Consider the following 20,297-nt stretch of genomic DNA (forward strand, 5'->3'; position numbering starts at 1 on the left):
TCACTGACTGACATTACAATCTTAGTCAAATTATCTTTTGTGGATTTCCTCGTTTTTATAATATAACTGAGGGATAGCAAAACAAGAAAGGCTTTTAGACTGTTTTGACAGTAAATTGCTACATGTAGGAGACTTTAGCTTTGTCTTAGCAGTATTATATAAATCCAGAGAACTGTAAACTTTTGCTCAGTCAGTACATTCAACTGCTTTCAGCATAGGGCTTCTTATTTGGATTTAGATGCCTGTTCAATCATTGTCACTAATGTGTACTATTCAAGTCTCCTTATTTATTCACCATGTTGAAGAAGACTAAAATCAACACGGTGCACGTATGACTTTTGTTTCAGTGCAGTTCACATATACAGTGTCACAAGATCATATTTCTGCTCTCCCTCATGTGAATGGTTTTATGAGCTGAACATAAATAGAAGCTTTCAGAACTTTTGCAGACACAAGTACAACACCTCTGCTAAGTGGCTAAACAGGGAAAAAGGCAATTCAACCTCTGAATAGCAAGAGTGCTAGAAAAGGTGGATCTGACCTATTTACTCAACTAAAAGGATATTAGTAGCACTTGTAATCCTCATTGATACTGACATGAAATGCAAGGTTTCTTTTTTATTTCCTCTCTATCTTCAAGAACAGAAGAAAAAAAAAAACCATTTTTCCCTAATACTGAAGTGAACCACTCCTGTCTAGAGCTTTTATTTTACCCAGAGATATCAAAATACTTTACAGGTATTTATGCAAGAATTATCTCTGCTTCACAGATTGAGTAAGTGCAACAGATTCTGGTGACCTGTTGAAGCAGCTTTACATCAAAGGACTGTTGGAACTCTAATTCTGGCTGTGTAATTTTCTGCTGCATGATCCTGACAAAGTTGCATCTAACTTTGAAGGGAAGGTTAGACAAAATGACCTCCAGACATCTCTTCCAATAACAGTATTCCAATATAATAGTATTCCATAACTCTAATTTACTTTCTGTTTTTCAGCTTTCCAGTCTGAACATACAAATCACTATGCAGACTTCAAACCCCAGATACAACATATTGCTAGGCTCTGCACAAAGTCAGTGCTTAATCAGAAAGCTAGTAGGACATAGAATTTTAAGCAGCAAAATCTGCTCCTTAGCATTTGAGCACCATAGTATCTGTGGAATGACAATTGAATACCATCATAAGTTTGAAAATAACTGCCAGCACATAGTTCATCATCACTCTCCACAGATAAAGAAAGCATCAACATATGTTCAGCCATAAAGATTACAAATTTAGTTTTAAAACATAAATTTCATAAAAAACTCTAAATTTGTCTACTGGTACTGAAAAAAGTGAGATCTCTCCTGTGCTGCAGTTTTGTTTGGATGTCTGTCAGCATTCTTGTCATAAAGTGGTTTGTTTCCTGTCCTCTGGGGAAACAATTTGAAAGCATAGAAAATACTATTTGAGAAGCAGGATAGTACAGATATGTTTTAAAGCAAAGAGGCAGACGACCTTGTAGTAGATAGCTTGACTGAGAGAGCTGCAAAAAAGGCTTAGGCAACCACCAGCATTATTTAAAAAAAAACAAACAACCAACCAACCAACAATCCTGCCAATTATTTTAACTATATTCAACTATTACTTTGGAAATCAGTACACAATGGCTGATAATAGTGCTTTTTTGATATCATGTTGCTCTGAGTAAGTGGTTTTTACTTCAGCTTTGTAAAATTAAGACTTTTTTTTTTCTTTAAAACCAACTCTGACCAGTTACCTTGCAAGTCTTCTGATTTTTGTTGATGTAGCTGCGTTTTTATAATTACCTTATTTGCCTTTTAGCAAGGACAACACATCTTCCAATTTGTCTAATGCCAGAGGTTTTGCTGACCATGCTCTAGCATCAACATTCTTGTTTTGTTGCTGCTTTCTCTGCAACATTTGCAAAAGATTCTTAAACCTTTTGTGACAGGTTTGTGTGGAGCTGCTTATGCTTAGTAACATGGGAAGGGGGCTGAAGTGCTGCCTCCTATTTCAGCCTGGCTGGGCCAATTTAGTGCCTCGATGATCACTAAGAATGGAAATTTGTATTATGTAGGAGGAGGTGGAAGGGTGAGACAAGATGGAGGTGACCATGCGGACCCCATAGTCAGAGAAGCAGGAAGAGAGGAGGAACACCAGACCAGAGACCCTCCTGTAGCCTGTGGCAAAAGTGCAGGCTGTCCCCCTGCTACCCATGGAGGACAATGGCTGGCCTAATGATTGCTAGCAGCTTCAAGAGGACTCTGTGTCAGGGGGTGAGTGCTGGAGACCCCATGCCAGAGGGGGTAAGTGTTGTGAACCCTGACCCAGAGGAAGCAAAGAGGAGCTGCAGCCTTCGGGATGAACACACGACAGAGTGGCCCATGCGGGGCTGCTGGGTGTGTGAAGGACCCCATGCTGGAGCAGGGAGGGCCATCGAGAAGCCCATCTGCCCTGAGGTGAGACAAGCAGCAGGAGCCATCAGAAAAGGATTGACAGAAACGCCCATTCTCTGCCCCTCTGCACCACTCAGGGGGAGGAGGTAAAGACATTGGGATTAGGTGGCAGAGCCTGGGAAGAGGGGAGGAGTTGAGGGAAGGTGGTCCTAAATGGGCTTGTTGTTTCATCATTTGCCCTACTCTGTGTTGCTTTCAGTTGGGTAATTTTTTTGTTAGGTTGTTGGTAGATGGCAAATTAAATTAAATTTCATTTTCTGCCCAAAGTCAATTAGTCCTGTCTGTTTTACTCAGGACCATAAGTGGTGAGTGAGCCCTCCCTTCTAAAGGCCCTCAGTACTTATCGCTTCCCCGTCCTGTCCAGTCAGGAGAGGGAGGAGTGAATGAGTGGCTGATCAAGGTTCTTTGTTCCTAGATGGGCCTAAACCATGATACCTTTGCAAATACAACATTTTTTAAGTTATTCTAATTATTTTAATTTAACCTTCTTCCAAATTTATTTTTTATAGTTTATGTAAACTGTCATGTTTTATGCTAACTTATGCTAACAGTACTATTACCTAAGAACTAGATAGTAATTTCTTTCATTCTTTTGATTCTTTGCTTTTTAAAAAAAATTTATTTTAGTACTGCTTTTTTCTTCCAGATTTATTTTCTCTTGGAGCTTAAAAAAACTATTAACTGCAAAACTAAACCACAAAACCCACTTTTGATGAGAAGAAAAAGAACTTTGGGATCTGTGGGGTACTTCCACACTTACAGCTAAAAATCAACCATAGGCCATGTCTTTTAATGCACAATCTTTTGAATTTGAGTGAACTTGATTAAATGGTTACCATCACCTACACTCTTCCCTTCTATGAAAAGCTCATAACAATCAAGAAAAGCAAATCTGTGAAACTACTCAAATGTCACAGTTCAGAGACTGCTGTATGATTAATTCACCAGCAAACACAATAGCACAGCTAGTACCTTGGGTGGGACACAGAGGGCGCTGAAGAGCTGACAAGAAAATTAACCTTCTTCAGAGCTAGATAGGGAAGCAGCAGCTTAAAGCACCAAAGGTAAAACTTACAGAACTTGTCCGAGACTGCACATTTGCTTTGTTTGTTTGATCAGGTGACACAGGAACATGTCCAGGCAGGTCTTGAAGACCTCCAAGGAAGGAGACTCCACACTCTCCCTGTGCAGCCTGTGCCAGGGCTCCCTCACCTGAACAGTAAAGAAGTTTTTTCTTATGTTTAGATGGAACTTTTTGTGTTCCAGCTTCATCCCATTGCCCCTTGTCCTGTTGCTAGATACCATAGAAAAAGGGATGTCCCAACCTCCTGACATTCACCATTTCTATAGTTGTAAATATTAATGAGATCCCCTCTCAGTTTCCTCTTTTCTGGACTAAATAACCCCAGTTCCCGCAGCCTTTCCTCATAAGGAAGATGTTCCAGTGTCTTGATCATCTTGGTGGCCCTGCGCTGGACTCTCTCCAGAAGTTCTCTGTTCCTCTTGAGCTGGGGAGCCCAGAACTGGACACAGTACTCCAGATGAGGCCTCACCAGGGCAGAGTAGAAGGGGAGGAGAACCTCCCTTGACCTGCTGGCCACACTCTTCTTGATGCATCCCAGAATGCCATTGGCCTTCTTGGCCATGAGAGCACATTTCTGACTCATGTTTAGTTTATTATCAAACAGGACTCCCAGGTCTTTCTCTGTAGAACTGCAGCAGGTCAATCCCCAGCCTGTACTGGTGTGTGGGGTTGTTCCCTATGAGGATATTATGGGAGACAGAGTCAAAGGCCTTGCTGAAGTCAAAGTAGACAACATCCACTGCTCTCTCCTCATCCATCCAGTCAGTCATACCCTCGTAGATGGCTATCAGGTTGGTCAAGCGTGACTTCCCCTTGGTGAATCCGTGTTGACTCCCCTGATAACCATCTTTTCCTTCATGTACTTAGACATGGCATCCAGGATAAGCTGTTTTATCATCTTTCCATGAATGGAGATGAGGCTGACTGACCTGTAGTTTCCAGGATCCTCCTTCTTGCCCTTTTTGAAGATTGAAGTGAAATTGACCTTTTTCCAGTCCTCAGGCACCTCACCTGTAGTCCACAATCATTTAAAAAATGATGACAAGCTGCTTAGCAATAACATCAGCCAGTTCCCTCAGCTCTCATGAGTGCACCCCATCAGGATTATAAATATTTGTTTTTGTCATATTTTCCAGTTTCAAAATATTTGTTGTGGTCATATTTGTGCATATTGTATTCACAAAGTACTGTAAAAATAGCACCATATTCTTCAGCTTCCACTGATGATTCATACTACTTTTCAGTGATTTTCAAGAGAGCTTCATCTTTACACATAGCCCTCTCCTCAATGGTGCAAATCATTTTATTTGTTCCTAGTAGTGTTTAACTACTATTTCCATTCAGTTGTTCACTTTACTTGCTGCATGTGATTTGATTTCTAAACAAAGACTTGTATTCTGGTTGGTCTGCTGCCATTGTAAATAGTTCACGATATGTAGAACCATGAAGATGAAAAGAGTCTGGGAAAATGGAGATGTGAGTTCTAGCTCTAGCAATCTCACCACACAATATTGCTGTACTAATTTCCTTTTCTAAAGGGAAGATATGATGCCCTTTCTTCCTCCCATCTTTTGCCTGGCCTGCCCTACAGGTAAATTATTTGGGTATTCTACATCATTTTATGTGTATATATATATATATATATACACACACCCCCCTAATCTAGTTGAAGGTGTCCCAGCTCATTGCAGGAAGGGTTGGACTGGATGAACTTTAAAGGTCCCTTCCAACCCAAACCATTCCATGATTCTGTGATATCATAGAATGGTAGGAGTTGGAAAGGACCTTTAGAGATCATCTAGTCCAATCCCCCTGCAGAAGCAGGTTCACCTGGATTAGGTCACACAGGACTTGGCAGGTGTTGAAGACCTCCAAGGAAGGGGACTCCACAACCCCTCTGGGCAGCCTGTGCCACTGCTCCATCATCCTCACAGTAAAATAGTTTTTTCTTATGTTTAAATGGAAATTTTTTTGGTCCAGCTTCTTTCCATTACCCCTTGTCCTGTTGCTAGATATAATAGAAAAAAAGGATGCCCCAGCCTCCTGACACCCACCATTTCAATAGTTGTAAATATTGAGATCCCCCTCAGTTGCCTCTTCTCTTGACTAAACAGGCCTAGTTCCCACAGTCTTTCATCATAAGAAAGATGTTCCAGTCTTCTTGATACATCCCAGGATGTATCTTCTTGGCCACGAGGGCCCATTGCTGGCTCATGGTTAGTTTATTGTCAACCACAAAATGTTTGGAGATATGTTTGGAGAGCATCTCTTGTTAGTCTCAGCTCATTATTGTCAGCTAGAGGCAGCATACTTGTGCGATAGCAATAAGGCAACAAGAAGTCACCTGACATCTTCCAAATCTTATTTCTCTGAGTTGCATAAACAAATACATCTAGATTAATCAAGTTTAGTGATTTATGTTGACATTTACATCTTCAAATAACCTTTCCCCTTACCCCCATCTTTTTTTTTTGGGACCATCAGAAACATACACAACACAAAACACCTATTTATTTTCAGTATATAACAGCACACGGTCCAAGATAATGGTAGCTAGATCCAATTTGTGAGATGGAGATTTCTGTACTTGCACATAATCTCTTCTTGCAATTTTTCCTCACTCTCAGTTGAAAAATCTCCAATAATTTGTTGTCAAACAGCCTAATCCACAACAGGATTGAAGACGAGCATCACTGCAATAGGTTATACAGTACTCCTCAGTATCTCCTCAGAGATAAAGAGTAGTCAATTAATAGCAGATTTTTGTTTGTTTATTATTCTACAGATATTGTTTGCTTTTTTCCTAATAGAAAGATAATTTTATTCCAGAAGATGATATTTCAATTTTTCTTTTTGTTATTGTTAATTGCCATAGGTAGGAAACCCTTAATTTACAAAAAGTAATGAAAAAGGAAGGAAAAATTAAGCTGTGTAACAGGATACAAAGACATGATTAGCTAAAGAGCCAACGTGAATTTGGAAATTACATTCTTTTCACATTTGTTCCTTGCTTATAACAATACCAAAATTTACTTTCTACAAATGTTAACCTACACAAAAATAAAATTTATATTCCTAAAACAAAGCAAAAAATCTCCATTTCCTCGAATTACCCACAAGATGGCAGTGCTGCCATCATACAGAATAATGGGATCAAAGCAACACATACAGCTGCCAGAGGATGGTATTTTGCTCATATCCAGACAAAATCATCACCGTTCAGTGGCTGAGAAGTATTAAACATGATGTAATAATGAATTTTACAGGCTAACAACCGACAGCCAAGATGGGAGAAGGTTGTTTGGCACTGATTCTTCTGTGAATGTACTGGCCTCTGAATCTTCTAAAAAAGTAATAATAATTATAGGCGTCATCTCTGGTACAAAGATTAATGTAAGGGTTGATAAATTATCTCCTCCAGCCAGCTGGCTAGCAAGCCAAGACCTAGTCAACAGCTTAGCTTAGACTGGTGACAAATCATAATAATCAAATACCACCCTATATATTTCTATGCAGCAAAATAAAAGCATGATTGCATATGTGTTACAACCTATGTACTAGTTTGATATAGCTATTGCAGTGAACAATTGTTGTGAATACAAAACAGCATATGCTGTCAACTATAGTATAAACTCATCAAGACCCCTAAGTTTTCATTCCCCTTCTTTTGTTGCTCATGCAACAAGATCAAATTTATGCAGAATACCCACATGGCCTACAGTTGTATTTTCAGAGCTGCACAAATATTCACTGTAATAGATTAAATCACGTTTTACCCAAAAAGAATGTAACTATCATTGTTTTAGCCAAAGGAGCAAGACACGGAAAATATTCCTGCTATTGTGAAACTATAATCACTCTGCTTCTCTTTCATTACCTACTTACATATCTTCAAATTAATGCAAATCTGGTGTCGACCTTTTTTTCCTCAATTTAAACGTCTTCCTTTGAGGAGAAAAAAAAAAATCCAGTATCAATTAGGTAAGAACAAGATGATGACCTTTTATCTGCAAATATTTTCACATAAGAAAAATTTTACAAACTAAACATTAATCCTCCATTCTCCTGGTTTAAATTACAGCAATTTCTTGCAATAGATATTCTGAGGACAAACAATACTGACCTACAGTTTCAGAGGTTTCTAATTCTCTAAGAATTTTCTGCCCTACAGTAAATGAACAGTGGAGTGGAAAAAGTTCTATACTCCCAGCACAGTTTCTTTTTTGCTATTCAAACTAAAAATGTCAGTGGGCAACACAAGTGTCCATTTTTTTAAAAAATAAAAGTTTAAACTAGAAATATTTTCATAGTATGGCAACAGTAGAATCTCATGACTAATTTGCCAGTGAAGGGTCAGACAAAAGAACAGAAAAGCAGATGGCGTATCTATTGAAATATGTAGATTTGTGCACCAATGTACTATGTATCATCCCAGCTGGTGTAAACCCAGCTTGCATTGGACCACGAGTCTGAATATTAATGACTGAAACACTGAAATATGACAGTTACTGCACTTGGATTTTGGGCTAGTATGCTTATAGTCTTTTCTTACCTTTGCCTAACTTGCTAAATTTGAATTCCTCTTATATAAGAATAGAATTACACACTAGCACAATTTAAACTCCTTTGGCATATGTCCTTGTTAAGAAGATTAATAGCCTAATTCCCAGTTAGCTACTCTAGCTAACTACTAGTTTCCAAATGTTACAGTTTTATGTTCTATAAAGTAGTACACATGCTGAAACTATATATAAATATAAATTAAAACTTTCATTTTTTTTTACAAACACCTGTAAGAGCTACCATATTTCCTAAGAGTTCTCTGCTAGAAGAGATTAGAGGTTCCTAGAAAGGTTTTTTCTGTAGATTTTCCTCACCTTTAAAATTCACCATCAACTTGTACAAGACAGTCCAGCTGTGACTTTTAGACTACCAAGGGAAAGAAGGGACATACACCTATGTGTATTTTGTTGCTCATGCAACAAAATATTGGATGATCCATCACTTTGTGGACGAAGGAAAGACTGTGGATATTGTCTACCTTGACTTTAGTACGGCATTTGACACTATCTCCCATAGTGTTCTCTTAGAGAAATTGGCTGTTTGTGGCTTGGATGGGCATATGCATTCCTGGGTGAAAAAATAGTTAGATGGTGGGGTCCAATAAGTTGTGGTCAATGGAGTTAAATCCAGTTGGCAGCCAGTCATGAGTGGTGTCCCTCAGGGCTCAGTACTGAGGTCACTCCAGTTTAATATCTTTATTATCTGGATGAGGAGATAGAATGCACCCTTAGTAAGTCTGCAGATGACACCAAGTGAGGTGGAAGTGTCGATCTGCTTGAAGGTAGGCAAGCTTTACAGAGAGATCTAGATAAGCTGGATGGCTGGGCCAAGGCCAATGTGATGAGGTTCAATAAGGACAAGTACCAAGTCCTGCACTTGGGACACAACAACCCCCATGCAATGATATAGGCTCAGGGAGGAATAGCTGGAAAGCTGCCAGGCAGAGAGGGACCTGGGAGTGTTGACTGACAGCTGGCTGAACATGAGCCAACAGTGTGCCCAGGTGGCCAAGAAGGCCAATGGCATCATGGCCTGTATCAGAAACAGTGTTGTCATCAGGAGGAGGGAGGTGATTATTCCCTTGTACTCAGCTTTGGTGCACCTCAAATACCGTGCCCAGTTTTGGACTCCTGTATACAAGAAGGACATGGAGGGGCTGAAGAGGATCCAGAGGAGGACTGCCAAGCTAGTAAAAGATTTGGAGCACATCTCATGAGGAACAGCTGAGGGATCTGGGGCTGTTTAGCCTGGAGAAAAGAAGGCTCAAGGGAGACCTTATTGGTCTACCTGAAAGGAAGTTGTAGTGAGGAGGGCGTCAGTCTGTTCTCCCTAGTAACAAGCAATAGAACAAGAGGAAATGGCCTCAAGTTGCACCAGGGGAGGTTCTGGCTGGATATGAGGAGGAATTTATTTACTGAAAGGGTTGTCAGGCATTGGAATGGGCTGCCCTGGGAGGTGGTGGTGTCACCATCCCTGCAGGTGTTTAAAAGATGGTTGGATGTTGCACTTAGGGAAATGGTCTGGTGGTTGATTTGGGCTGGACCTGGTGATCTTAAAGGTCTTGTCCAGCTGCAATGATTGTATGATTCTATGATTCTATATAACTGAAAAAAAAATGAGTAGCAGTAAATGTTTTTTCTTTTCTCTGAACTCCAGTCAATATTTTCTATATATGGCAGGAGAAGAACATAGGAGTAACTAAAGAACTCTCTAATTTTTTGAGGGGGTGGAGGGGGGGATCAAACATCTAATAGTGAGGAGAAAACCCTGCCACAACACTTCATTGCAACTCTTGTGTTTGTCAGTTGTATTTTGGTTCCTGTTCTGCAAACACATGGGACAGCTTTTGAAGTCAATGAATCATCATTTGCATGCACACCCTTTCAAGACAAGAACTGTGTATTGAAACCTCTAGATGTTTAAGTCCTTTCAGTGTATGTGTGGTACTTAGCTCATTATCTCTATTACTACAGAACCAAACTGTTCCATTGCATTTAAAATTCCCCATCTCTGAGAGTTGAGGAAGTTCATCACAAAGATAAGAATCAGATTCCTTCCGTTGTCTGAGGTTTGATTTAGAATTAAACCTTAGTATATGACTTTTCTACAAGGAAAATGAAAGAATCAAAATTACTGCTTTCATTCCAAACTAAGGCCTCAGCAAACATATTGAAAATGTGTAACAGAGTTATTACAACACTGAGTCACAACCAACTTTGAAAATACATATCTTAAGGTTTTGCCTTCTCAAGAATATTTGGCTGCACCTCATAATCTGTAGGCAAATACTTTAATTCTATATTATATTTTTATTACATTTAATTCTATTCATTAGTAATTAAGGAACAGTTATATTTAATTATTATATTGTTATTTACCTGCACACTCTTGTAAGCCTCTGTGATGCCTGTACACCAACACATACAGCTTGAGGAACAAGCAGGAGAAACTAGAGATGTTGGTGTGGATGCATAGCCACAATCTCATGGCAGTTACTGAGACATGGTGGGACAGCTCACATGACTGAAGCACATCATGGAGGGCTATGTACTATTTAGGATGGACAGGTCAGTGAGGTGGTGGAGTTGCTCTTTAAGTAAGAAAGCAACTGGAATATATTGAGATCTGCCTAGGAAGGGACAAAGACTGAATTGCAAGTTTATGGGTAAAGATTAAGGTAGCAGGCTAATGGGTGTGATACTGTGGTGAGAGTTTACCACAGGCCACCTAATCAGGAAGAGGACATTGATAAAACCTTCTAAAGATAGCTGAAAGCAGCCTCACAATAGCAGGCCCTGGTTCTCATGAGGGATTTCAATCACCCTGATATTTGCTGGCAAAAGTACACACCTAAGCACGCACAAACCAGGAAGTTCCTTTCGTGCATTGATGACAACTTCTGATGCAGGTGGTTGCACCGACAATGAAGAGGAGTGTGCTGATGGACCTTGTACTGACAAATAAAGAAGGTCTAGTTGGGGATGCAAAGGTTGGGGGCAGCCTTGGCTGCAGTGACCATAAGATGGCATAGTTCAAGATCCTGTGCAAGCAGGATTGCGACCCTGGACTTCAGGAGAGCTGAATTTGGCCTCTTCAAAGACCCACAAGAAGGAATCTCATGGGCTAGGATTCTAGAAGGTAGAGGTGCCCAGAAAAGCTGATTAATCTTCAAGCACTGCTTTCTCAAGTCCAAGATCGGTGTATCTCAGTAAGATATCAGGTAAAGTGGGTAAGAGGCCTGCATGGATGAACAGGGGGCTTCTGAAACAACTCAGGAAGAAGGAAGTCTATCTGTAGAAGTCTAAGGGATTGGCTGCTTGGGAAGAATATAGGAATGTCAAGGGAGTATGCAGGGATGGAACAAGGAAGTATAAAGTCCTCTTGGAATTGAATCTGTCAAAGGATGTAAAGGAGAAAAAAAGAAAAGCTTCTTCAAGTAGCAAAAGGAAAACTAGGGATAACACAAGACCACTGTTGAATAAGGTGGGTAACCTGATGACAGAGGATACAGAGAACACAGAGCTATTGAATGCTTTGTCACAGCCTTTCCTCCCAAGCTGTCAGGAAGCCCAGTCCCTGGAGGAAGGAGGACCTTCCTTTGGTTGAGGAGGATTGGGTTAGGGATGTACTAGGCAAGTTGGCCACTCACGAATCATAGAATCATAGAATCATAGAATCATAGAATCATAGAATGGTAGGGGTTGGAAAGGACCTTTAGAGATCATCTAATCCAACCCGCTGCAGAAGCAGGTTCACCTAGATCAGGATGCATAGGAACATGTCCAAGCGGGTCTTGAAGACCTCCAAGGAAGGAGACTCCACAACCCCTCTGGGCAGCCTGTTCCACTGCTCCCTCACCCACACAGTAAAATAGTTTTTTCTTATATTTAAGTGGAACTTTTTGTGTTCCAGCTTCATCCCATTACCCCTTGTCCTGTTGCTAGACACAATAGAAAAAAGAGATGCCCCAACATCCTGACACAAGGCTCCATGGCTCTTGATGAGATGCACCCACAAGTGCTGAGGGAACTCGTTGATGTTATTGCTAAGTGGCTCTTCATAATTTTCTAATGATTGTGGAGGATTGGTGAGGTGTCTGAGGACTGCAAGAAGGCCAATGTCACTCCAGTCTTCAAAAAAAGCAAGAAAGAGGAAGCTGGAAACTGCAGGTCAGTAAGCCTCATTTCCATTCCTGGAAAAGTGATAGAGTAGCTCATCCTGAATGCCATGTTGAAATACATGAAGGAAAAGATGGTTATCAGGGTGAGTCAACACAGATTCACCAAGGGGAAATAAATGACCTGAATGAGGGGACAGAGTGTACCCTCAGCAAGTTCACTGATAACACCAAACTGGGAGGACTGGCTGATTCACCAGAAGACTGTGCTGCCATTTGACTGTGATCTTGACTGGCTTGAGAGTTGGGCAGAGAGAAACCTCTTTTAGTTCAACAAGGACAAGTGCAGAGTCCTGCACCTGGGGAGGAAGAACCCCATGCACCAGTACAGACTGGGGGCTGACCTTCTGGAGAGCAGCTCTGCAGACAGAGACTTGGGAGTTCCAGTGGACAGGAAATTAAATGTAAACCAGCCAGCAATGTGCCATCATGGCCAAGAAGGCCAATGGTATTCTGTGATGTATTAACAGTGTGATCAGCAGTCTACCTTGGTGAAGCCTCATCTAGAGTACTGTGTCCAGTTCTGGGTTCTGCAGTTCATGAGTGAAAGAGAACATCTGGAGAGAGTCCAGCAGAGGACTGCAAAGATTATGAAGGAACGGGAACATCTCTTCCTTACGAGGAAAGTCTGTGGGACCTGAGGCTGTTTAGCCTGGAGAAGACTGAACGAGGATCTTATCAACACCTATAAATACCTAAAGGGCAGGTTTCATGAGGATGACGCAAGTCTTTTTTCAGTAGTGCCCAGTGACAGGACAAGGGATAATGGGCACAAGCTGAAACATGGGAAGTTCTGCTTGAACATGAGGAAAAACTTTACTCTGAGAGTGAGGGAGCCCCAGCACAGGCTGCCCTGAGAAGTTACAGACCCTGACTCTTTGGATGTTTTCAAAACCCTCCTGTACATGTTTCTGTGCAATATGATGGAGGTGAACATGTTTTAGCATGGGGGTAGACTACATGATTTCTGGAAGTACCTTGCAACCCTTACTGTTCTGTGATCCTGTGATTATTTTCAGGTCCTTACAAAACAGCAGAGACTACTATCTCTTCTGAAAGACACATGACTGATTTTGCAGCAAATTGTTCAATTTCTAGTCTCATCACTCTACCCTGACTTGAGAAACTCACCAGATTCCCTCCGCTTACCTCTCATGATTTCTTTCTTTATTGATAAATCAGATTCTTCTCCTCCTCGCAGACCTGTCAGGAGCAGTGATCCTAAAGGTAAGAGAAGTAGCAATATCCTCACTCTAAGTCATCTGTAGAGAAGAAATGGGATATTCACAACTTTACTGCCAATAATTAAGCCCCAAAGCAGCACTTTATTATTTTATTAAGACCAAAAGTTCAATGCAAAGCTCCAGCATAAGCTTCGACTACTACTGGCTGTAGTAGTTGAGAGACATAATCCTGTTGCTAATGTAAATTGTTTTGCTGGCAGCCAGCAGTCAAATGTATAGATTTATTGTTGAAGATCCAAAGAGTATTGAAACATGCAAGCCAAAATTTGACAGATATAGAAAGAGCATGTGAAGATTAAAAGGTAGTTCACAAAACTGTATCTGATTTCCTTCTAAAAAATAAAGGAAGATTCCTATCAAATGCAAGACGAATTATTGCTTTCTCCTTTCTATACAAGAACTGACCCCAATGACTAAACTTTATTTTGTATTGTGCTTATGAACAGACAAAATAATTTTGCTGAAGTTAACCAATATATTTGCTTATAATTGAGAACATTCTCCAGTAAATCTGACAATACATACAATATCTGAAAATTCACACCATAATTAGTAGAGCAGTCTCACAAACCTAGAAGGCCAGGACTGGGTATGGTCCCTCAGCCCCAAAACACTTCTCTTTAGGTGTAAGAATTCTCTAACAAAAGTTACTAGACCTCGAAGCTGAAACCAGTCTCCAGTAATGTGCACAGAACATACATTGCACCAAAAAATGGTGCAATCACTCTAAGGAGTGATCTCATCCAGTAGCTGGCTAAGTGACAGATCTTTAAATAATGCAATTTCTCCAATCCTTCTTGATTCTGTCTATCCCTGTATTAGTACAATGAGAAAAAAGAAAAGGCTCTGATGCTTTATGAAGCCTATTACTGGGAATAGCACCATGACCAGCAACAAAGATAAAGCCCACATCCAGGCTGCCAAAGCAAGCTGTGCACCTAGACATGACCATGCTCACTCTAGAAAACAACAATAATAGCTTGCTTCCCTTGTGCAAAAGATTAAAACTTACTGCTTCTTTATGAGAATTCAGCCATTGCTCATGCAGAAAGAGGGTACCTGCAACTTTTTTTTTCATTAAATATTACATCTGATAGTCTTCAGGTGAAGAAGAAGGTGAAAGGCTACATTTGTCTGTCTTGCAGCTTAGAGAAAACTTTTGATTAATAGTTCATTCCCCTCTTTGTTGTTTCCAAGTGATAAGTCTCCACCTTGGAGCAGAAATTAATTCTTAAATCATAGAATCATAGAATGGTAAGGGTTGGAAAGGATCCTTAGAGATCATCTAGTCCAACTCCCCTGCAGAAGCAGGTTCACCTAGATCACATTGCATAGGAACATGTCCAAGCGGGTCTTGAAGACCTCTAAAGGTCCTTTCCAATCCTACCATTCTATGATTCTATGAAAGGCTGTGGGAATCGGGGCTGTTTAGTCTAGAGAAGAGGAGACTGAGGGAGGATCTCATTAATATTTACAAATATCTAAATGGTGAATGTCAGGAGGTTGGAGCATCTCTTTTTTCTATTGTGTCTAGCAACAGGACAAGGGGTAATGGGATGAAGCTGGAACACAAAAAGTTCCATTTAAACATAAGAAAAAACTATTTTACTGTGAAGGTGACAGAACACTGGAACAGGCTGCCCAGAGAGGTTGTGGAGTCTCCTTCCTTGGAGGTCTTCAAGACCCGCCTGGACATGTTCCTACGTGACCTGATCTAGGTGAACCTGCTTCTGCAGGAGGGCTGGACTAGATGATCTCCAAAGGTCTTTTCCAACCCTTCCATTCTATGATTCTATGAAATTGTCTATTCTATTGTTTTAACAGATAAAATTATCCTGAGATCATCATCTTAGAACATGTGGTTAATCAATATTAAACATATCAAGCAGTCTTGTTGACTTCTATATGCAAGATTTCTTTAATATATTTTTAAATTATAGAAGCTGAATGATTAGATTGCTAAGTGCAACACAATACCATTAGAAATTAACCTTCTCAGATGTTACAAAATATATAATCTGAGAACAGACAAAAGCAGTACTCTTCTATAAGAATAATTACATCTTTTATTACAGTGGTATTAAATAGTCAAAATTCCTCTGATGTACCTTCTTGCTTTGCCATATGCAAAGCTTAAGTGAGGCATAAAAAGTAATGTAGTTATCTTAAACAGCTGACAAAATAAAATTGACAAATATCTTGCAATGCAGATTCATTAATGAAGAAGTAGGATTTGTAGGTCTTCTAACACCTCCTCTTCAGGTTTTCAGCTGTGTATGCTTTAAGCTTTGATTTGGAAACTTTAGCAAGCAATGCTGAATCACACCTGGAGAATTTGATGATAAAGGGAACCTGAAGACCTTTCTATAATCCACCAGTAAAGGCAGGGGAGGTGGGTATTTATTTCCATCATAGATACTGAATTTATTTAATGTGGTTATCTCTGGCCAAATTTGAATGGGTGAGGATCATTGAACTCATATCATTGAGCAATCCGTGACAATCAGGAACTGATGTTCAATGGACTGCAAAAAGACAGTTGCCATCAAGAAGCCTAGAGGGAGGGTATCCTCACTCTTCTAAAATATTCACTATATCACAAAAATTAGGTTTATGTGAAGTATTTACTTATTTTGGGACTATTTTACAAATACATTCATGCTGCTCTGGATGGAGGTAGCATCCCCCTCCTCTCATCCATTTTTCCATCAGTGACAACAAAGGGGGACAAAATTGATTCTGTTGAATAACAGCAAAGTGATATGAAGTTCTGCAGGAAGATGCTAATCTGGAAGAAGCAAATAACCGATTATTAAGAAAAGCATTCCTTTGAGCAAACTACTGGCTGATAAAAAAAATCTCACCTATGAAGAGGCTTTGAAACCAGGACCTTCTTAGGAAAGGTTTGAGTATGTGAGTCTTCCTTGGTACAGCAAATTGAAATATAAGGTACTGTGAAGACCTTCCATGTCTACATTTTTTTTTGTTTCAGATTCAATATTGGTTTTATAAGGCTTTTATTTGCATGTTTTTACTACTTTCAAAATGCTTAAACAAATATCCAGACATAATACACTTAAAGACAAATTTAAGGACAGAGGAAACCCTTGGGCAGGGAAGAAAGTCGTTTAGCAATTACTAGACCTCTGTATGGCATTTTCATCTAGTCTATTGAAACAGGTGAATAATTTTGAGGTCTTTTGAATACACATTTACAGATATTGAATTCAGACGTTTCTCTATGATATGTTCAGATATACTACGATAATTCAATATTCATTAAGCCTCGAATCACATTCTCCCTAATCAACAAGTGTTAATGTGACAAGAACATGCAGCATAAGGAGATTATGCCTGACTTGAGGGATAAAGCATCTTTCTTATGCCACCTATGCAGATATATTTCATTGTTATGTTTTGCTTCTGTGTATAGTTGTTTGTATTCACATCTGCTATTTTAAAAGCAATACTGTATTTTATGTGAGACTAAGGGAGAAACTGATGAGAGATTAAAAGAATAAGGTTGAAGAGAAAGTGCTTGTTTCTAGTCTGACTCCTCTGCTACTCAGACAAGTAGCTTAAACTTGGTTTCTCACTTTCTGTATTTAAGAAGTAGGGCAGAGCATCTCACAGGGATGCTGAGAGGTTTTACTGTATGAATATTTTAAAAGCATTTATCATTCTTGGTTGAAAACAAATTGTTACAAATAACCATTTCATTGTTTAAATACTCAAATGTGATCCCTTTGGTGCTACAAGTAAACAGTTATTGAACTATTCAAAGAATGTTTTTCATATAATAAATTCTGCGTTTATGGTAGGGTTTTTTTCTTCTTTATAGTATTATGTGTTATCATTTTCAATGTGAAATCAATAAACTAAATGCAAAAAGTCAGATAAACAAATGTTCTTCTAAAACTATCCACTTAAACTCTGATCTTGAACTGAATTTTGCTTATCAATCCCTTCAATGTGCTAAAAAACTTGAATCCCATGGATTCCAATCAGGAAGGTAAGGAGTTCCAGTAAAAGAAAAAAAAATAAAAAGGAGACGTGTCTGTAGGTAAAGTTTTCTTGGTTTCCTTTCAGAATTTTTTAATACAGATTGCTTGTTACAAAAACAAAAAACCAAAAAAAAAAACCCTCAAAACCACACAAAACCCACCAAAAGAATCAAAACCAATAGACCAAAATAACCCCAAGAATGATAAATGCTTTTTAGGTCTTTCAGATGCAAAAGGAGACTTAAACCAAGAAATTACACCTACCACAATAAAGCAGAATGAATAAACCAAAGTAAAGGCAGAAGAGAGAAATTATTAACTAGATGGACACAAAAACTGGAAGCTCTTTTATTTTCAAATAGTAAATGTAAATTTATTGAAAAAGTATATCCAAAGAGTTAATGATAACCACATTTTTATGATGTCAGAAAATTTCAGTTAATAAGCAAAGTATCATTTACATATGTAACATTGCTTGCTGTTAAGTGAACTGCTAATTTAGCAGCCCTATTTGTAAAGATCAAGTGGGAAGAAGATAATAGGATTGCATAGCTCAGTTCCACACAGAACTGCATATTAAGCACACTGATTTTCTCATGTGTAACAGCAAGTATAGTTCAGCTACATTTGGGGTTGCTCTAGGGTGCTATTCCTGTCCTTTAAAACAGGAATACAGTTAACTCTCATGGGAAAATAGGGTGTCAAGGAAAAGGCACTGTATACATACAAAGAGAAGTACTGGCAGCCATTCCCAAAGGAGGCTTACAGACCTTATTAAAAATCCAAACATCTGTTGAGAAACAATAAAGGAAGAGCATAAGTTTTAGGAACGAGTTTGAGATGTCACCAAGAATATTCTTGGCAGTTACATTCGCAGGTCTAATCACATCCTCTCTATAAACAGACTTTTAATACACAAGTAGTTTAGCGTTAGAAGCCATAAGTCAATTTCATGTTTATATGCTCTACAAAAGACTATGGCTTCAAAAGCTCCCTGTAGTGGGGAATGCCTTTCATAGAATCATGGAAAGGTAGGGGTTGAAATGAACCTGTAGAGATCATTTAATCCAACCACTCTGCTAAAGCAGATACACCTTGACCAGGTCACAAAGGAATGTGTCCAGGTGAGTTTTGAAAACCTCCAGAGAAGGAGATTCTACACTCTCCCTGGACAACCTGTGCTCCCTCACCCTTACAGTAAAGTAGTTTTTCGTTATGTTTAAGTGGACCTTTTGTGTTCCAGCTGTTGTCCATTACCCCTTGTCCTGTCATTTGAGACAACATGAAAAAAGAGCCACTCTATTCTCTTGACATGCACCTTTTAAATATTTTTAAGTATTCACAAGATTTCCCTTCCCCCGCAAATCTCCTCCAGGCTGAACAGTCCCAGGTCCCACACCCTTTCCTCATAATGAAGATGCTCCAGACCCCTGATCATCTTGGTGGCCCCTGTGCTTGTCTATCTGTAGGAGTTCCCTGTCCCTCTTGAGCTAAGGAGCCCAGAACTGGTCATAGTACAAGAGAAATTTTCTATTCAAGAGTGTAAGAATTCTCTTTGAGTTTTACATTACTGAAAGGTTTGTACAAATTTTCTTTCTTCTCCATCACATCTCTAGCTAGACAGCTCAGAAGTCAGAGCAAGTCCTGCATACGACATCCTACCAACCAGCAAAGCAAATTGAAACCAGCATCTAAGCTAACTGAATTCTCCAACCAAAATTCATACACAGTTAATATAGTAAATTCATACATATATTTTACATGTTATTCTGCATAAGCTCTCTACACATAGTTCAGCACTGTACTATGGGTAGTAGGCAATAGTTAACAGCTGGGAGGATGTACAAGGCATGTACAAGGGGGAGATGAAACTTCCATGAGCTTCTGTGTTCTGTTTCTGGGCAAATTGAAAAAAGTTAGTCCAAAAAAACATCAGCTGAGGACAATTTGACTTGTCCTTCAAAGATTAGAAATGTCCATGCAACACGGTACCATTTAGAAAAAATACAGCCGCACAGCTGAGACCAATCCACTCTGAAGCAGTTACACAGATTAGATTGAACTTCACCTATGTAACTTTGTAATCAAGGCTAGAAACTGTACATCAAAATCAGTCTAGAAAGTTGGTTTGTGGCTTCTAGCTTCTGGTTACTAGGCTAGACCTGCATGTCTAATCTTAATATGTGTATTAATAGGTGTGTTAATAACTGTAAAAAAATTCTCCATTTGCTCAGCTCCTGTGTTGATTTTACCACCAGAAGAGTTAATCTAGCTCCATGGTTTATCATTTCCTTCTGTCTGGGGAGGTTTTTGAGCATCACAGAAGGTAGCACTTTAAGAGTGAAATTTATTGACGTTTTCCAAGTGTTATAAGTTGCTGTGAAAAAGTTCACAGGCCAATTTAAGTGACTCATAGATCAGATTTATTACGCAAGTGGCAAATAAGCAAAACAGCGCTGGGCAGCTGGGAGACTCTGCTCCACCAACGGCTCGCGACCCCCCCCCCCCCCCGTATCACAGTCCTTTTATACAGTCCTTATCGGTCGGGTGCATCGTTCCCTGGTGTACTCTGCGCATGTGCCCGTCTTGTTACTGAGGGGGTCTTCTTCTGCCTCCTGGTGGTCGTAGGGTGGTCGCTGGGATGAAGTCAGTAGTCTTCCTCTAGTGGCCCGCTCATGAACTCTTCTCTTGGCTCTTATCAGCTCATTGTACCTGCTATAAGCATCTCAGCCAACTGCACCTGTGCACATTGTAGAAACTTTACAGT

The sequence above is a fragment of the Colius striatus genome, chromosome 3 (assembly GCF_028858725.1).
Source record: "Colius striatus isolate bColStr4 chromosome 3, bColStr4.1.hap1, whole genome shotgun sequence".
Taxonomy (NCBI): Eukaryota; Metazoa; Chordata; class Aves; order Coliiformes; family Coliidae; genus Colius; species Colius striatus.